This window comes from Pygocentrus nattereri, chromosome 7, assembly GCF_015220715.1.
Source record: "Pygocentrus nattereri isolate fPygNat1 chromosome 7, fPygNat1.pri, whole genome shotgun sequence".
Taxonomy (NCBI): Eukaryota; Metazoa; Chordata; class Actinopteri; order Characiformes; family Serrasalmidae; genus Pygocentrus; species Pygocentrus nattereri.
This window is the reverse complement of record NC_051217.1, coordinates 22,009,042-22,014,207: the sequence shown is the minus strand read 5'-3', so window position 1 is coordinate 22,014,207 and position 5,166 is coordinate 22,009,042.

Sequence of the window (5,166 nt, the reverse complement as noted above, 5' to 3'; positions counted from 1 at the left end):
CTGTCCAAGCCTGCTAGACTCAGTCACCCATCACCCACTCAACACCCACCTGCACTAGCCTTCAATCTATATACCTATATATGCCTATATCTGCCAAACTGTCTCTGCCCAGACTGTCTCTGCCCAAACCGTCTCTGCCCAGACTGTATCTGCCCAGACGGTCTCTGACCAAACCATCTCTGCCCAGACAGCCCAAACTATATTCGCTCAAACTGTGTGGAACTGTTCAGTATCTCTAATGGACCCACTCACTTTGGGTTTCTGACACTGTATGACTCACTGTTATCTACAGACATGGAGTGAAGTATGTCACATTGCAAACTACTGTAAAGAATACAGAAGCAGACAAGATACAGATAGAGATAGAGTTGTGTGTGTGTGTGTGTGTGTGTGTGTGTGTGTGTGTGATATGGATACAGTAGTGTGTGAGCAGTGTGAGTGTTTGTCCTTATCTCCGGAGGAGATAGATAAAATCTAGCCCTAGATGGCGTCTGATGGAAATGTGTGCTAGCCTGGGAGGCAGCATCTGAGCGCCGATTTAATCTGTGATATTTCTAACAAGGACAAGGAGGACTGTTTGCATGAGCTGGGGAGGTGGGTTTGGGGTAAAACAAGGTCGAGAGGGGTTTAAAACCTACTTTAAGTGGGCAGAGATTTAATGATTTGGTTTCATCTTCAATGCTCTGTAAACGTACTGATGAAACTGATGTTATTACCAAATTAAATGTATTATAGATACTTTGTCTACAGACTAGTAGTGGCAGGTATAGTCACAAACATATATCACAGTATTTTCACAATATTATATTTTCACAATATAAAAAAATTCTACCTATTTCTCTACATATCACAATATTTGTAGTAGCTTGGATGCAGCTGCTCGGCCATGGAAACGTATTCCATGAAGCTCTCTACGCTGTTTGTGAGCCAATTTGAAGGCCACATGAAGTTTGGAGGTCTGTAGTGACTGACTCTGCAAAATGTAGTGACTGTGCACATCTAACTTCAGCCCAGCTCCTAAAGTCCTAACCAGTGGGAGAGCTCACTCGGCTGAAAAAATCTGGATCATAGAGGTCTGGACATCCAGCGCTAAATAATTGGTGGACGGGATTCATTTGGAAGTACTGCAATTATTTCAGGTAAACAGCCAATAGGTTGCTGGCTCGTGCAGGTGGGTGTTGAGTGGGTGATGGGTGACTGAGTTTAGCAGGCTTGGACAGTTATTGGCTGCTTTGAGAAGCGAACAGGCATTAAATGAGCTGCCATTGAGAAAAACATCTTAGCTATAGAGCATGCAGTAAATAACTTTTCCAGGACAATTGTTTTGGCTTTTTAACCTGTGTTACGACATCTGTTTTACCTTCAGTTTAATTTCAGCTGACTTCTTGTGGAGTAATACTATATCAGGCCTCATTTACCAACCGTTCTTAGGAGGAAATTCACCACTGTTTTCTTATTCGATTGGATTAGATTAGGTGACCTTTATTAGTCAAACAACGGGGAAATTTCACCACTGCAATGTAACTCATCTGTTCAGTGAAACACCACATGAATACTAGCAAACACACACACTAGGGGCAGTGAGCACATTTGCCAGCAGGGGTGGGCAGCCCTATCCACAGCACCCGGGATGCAGTTGGGGGTTAGGTGTCTTGCTCAAGGGAACCTCAGTCACAGACTGTCAGCTCAGAAGATCGAGCTGGTGACGTTCCAGTCACAAGGCCTAATCCCCAACCTCCAGCCCACGGCTTATTAGGGATTTGTTCTTCAGTCTACAAACACTCAAGAGCATAAAGGTGGTTTAAGCAGACGGCACACTGCATGAATCTGACATAGGCTTTTTCTTAGGACCTTTCTTAATAACACCTTTAAGAGCAAACCTAGGAAGATAGTGGAGAAGGAGGCCCAACGTTAGTAGCGAAACCGAGCAGCTATGCATTTATTTTTTCATGGATGAGGTGCTGCCCCACTGTCTGTTGACAGTGACATGACATGAGTGACATGACGCGACGCTCATTTTTTGATGCTTTGTGCATATTCACAAGACATTAATTAGCCTAAATATATACAAAATATTTAGCTATATTTATTTTGCAAAATTTAAATGTATATTTTTGCTTCTAAGTGTTTCAAGGTGCGATGGGTCTGGAGGCTGTTCTACCATGTTGCGAGGTTTGCATGTCCTACACCAGTGGAGCAGAATACACTAGTCTGTAAGTGGAGGAAGACCACAAGCACAGCCCAAAGTAGGGGGGTGTGGGTTCAGGTGGGCATAATGTGTGGGTAAAGCAGGTGGGTGCAGGCAAAAATGGTGCTAGGTTTTGTCAGCGGGAGTGAGCAAGAATCACGTTCATTTATGCAGGCACAGATGGATGTGATCAGTAGTTGAACTGGGCAGGTGGAGGCATTAATAATCAGGCCCATGCAAACCTCTACCAGATTGGATAATTTTCAGCTGTTTCCAAATTTTAACCCAAAATATACATTTTTATTTTATTATTCCAAATTTATACAATATAGAAACTTGCGATGAACATCCTGTGTTGCTCTGGATGGTGGCCAGTTGTAAACAGCCTAACCTTTACTGACCTGTTGGCTTCCATTCCTGTCTACTAAAAATATAAACTGAATAAAAAATAAGAATATGAACATAAAATGAAGCTTTAATGAAATTTAGGTGAGTGATTGTAAAATATTTTTGAGACTTTAAAAATCCACTGCTTGCTTCTGTACTCTTGGCCTGTAGTGCATGTTGATTTGTTTGTAAATCCACAGATAGCTCTGTTTCCCCAGCATCCACATGCGCACTCCCTCAGCTTCGCTCCCAGAGTAGTCATTTCTGATTCAGTTTCAAGGCCATGAATAATAAATGACGAAGCCTACAACTGCCACAGCGCAAGATAGGAAGAGTTGAGACAGTATGTGAAAGAGAAGCAGCAGTGGCCTCTGGTTCATCAGGGCCTTGACCTGGCCTTTACTCCTCCAGGGTAGGGAAGGCTGGGGAAGGAAAATGGGAATGAGAAGGAATAAGACTGTCAGAAAAACACAGACGTATACAGACAAATATATCACAATCAGCACAACTGGTAAAATGCAGCACAAAACAAAAGTAAGTAATTACATTTGGGCACAGCGTACATGAGCTCAGCAGACACAAAATTATTAAATTTAAATGTGCCTAATAGTGTGTCATTTCTCCACAAGCATGAATAACAGCTGCGATTCAATTTGGCGTGGACTAGACAAGCTTCTGGTTTTGGGCAACATCAGTGTTCAGCCATTCCTGAACTTGTGCAATTTGGCCAGATTTCATGGATGCCTTCCCTGGCGTCTTACTTGTTGCTCCAGTTAATCCCACAGATTTTCTAGAGAATTCAAATCTGTGGATTTTGCCAGTCCAGATGTATAAATGATCCTGATTGTTCATCGTGACAATCAGGAATCACATTTGCAGACCTCTGAGCACGAGAACTGTTATCTTGGAATACAGAGATAGGAATGTAAGGTGATGAGCAAAAGGCAAAACCTGGTTGTCTGGCAGCTCAATGTTGGCACCGTGGTTCACATTTACAGTCTCCTCAACCAAAGGATGCATTTCTGCATAATAAAAACACCCCAAAACATTACAGAGCTCCTCCAGCTTGAGCCACATATTTCAAGCAGTCCTCATTGAAGGCTTCCTGAGGTCTATGATGATCATGATGCTGAGTATCAACTGACCAGATAACACGTTTCTAGTCTTGAACAGTCCAGTTTTTATGTCTCCTCATCCACTGTAATTGAGCAGCTTTGTGAGCTGAAGTGCATAAAGGTCTCTTGTGTGCCACTCTTCTATATATGTTATGGTATGCAGTTCCCTGCAGGTGTTCTTTCAGAAATTGGTTGTGAAGAACATGTGTTGTCTGTGTTGACCAAATGTAGTCACTCCTGTTTGCCAATCATTAACATCTGCGTTGTGACCTATTGTCCACACATCAAATGAGATATTCACTGCAATTTCCCAACTCTTCTCAATCAATGAATCTCGTCGAACACCCCGCATGTATTTATAGCCCGATCAACCTTGTGCAGTGCCTTATGCAGGAGCCTGAAGTTACTACCACCTTAAACATCCAAGGTAACTTTTTTTTTCTTTTTTTGTCCAGGGAGCTTATTTTACAATAAGAACAGCTAAAGCACTAAAGTCTACTTACTCATACCCCAGCCAGTACTTACAGTTATATACACCCCTCTTCAAATTACATTTGGTTAATTTTCTAACTGAGAACACGCTGAAATTTGGCATTTTATTTCTGAGACTGTCGTGCATTCTGTTTATATAATGAACTTAAAAACAAAATTAAACCTAACATATCAAATGTGCTATATTCTTTTCCCAATATGTTCAGCTCAGCAAATTAACAGTAATTGTATATTAAAAATGTGCAGAATTCTGTTCATTGTAAATGACATGTTAATTTATATACATTTAAGAAACATGATGTGACTGAAAATTTTACATAAAACTGTATACTATTGTATACACAACTGACAAATACATACAGATATTAGTAGGTAAACACAAATGACAAAATTATACAGATATTACAGCATACATGAATGATAAAAATTTGAATATTACAGTAAGCACAAGTAGAAAAAGTGACAAGGTATACAGATGTTACACTAAGTGCAAAGGACGAAGTAGATATTACAATAAGTGGCAAAAGATATTAGATTAAGTGGTTTATGGCCCATATATAATGTGCAGAGGTATACAAGTATTAGATCAAGTGGCTCATTATCTGTAAAATGTGTTTTGTTCAGACTGTTATCAGCAGCGTTTCACTGATCGAGCCCAAGAGTCAGGACAAGGTTATATCGAGGCAGGAATATCCTCACTCAGCTTCATGCACTGGCCTGGGTCAAAATTATCTTGAAAAAATGTATTTCCTGAACGTGCCAAGGTTTCATTTTGGTGTCATCAATGAGAGCAGCCTTCAGTGGATACAGCCTGGTAGAGAACCATTTCTCAGGGCATTTTACTCCGTCTAACTGAGCTAAAGGGTCCGGACCTTGATATCTGAAACAGAGAGCGCCATGTCACATCTGCTGCCTGCCATTCTCCTCCCCACCACGCGAGGTCACTGTCTCCAGAATATTAGATGGTCTCTTGATCCTTTGACC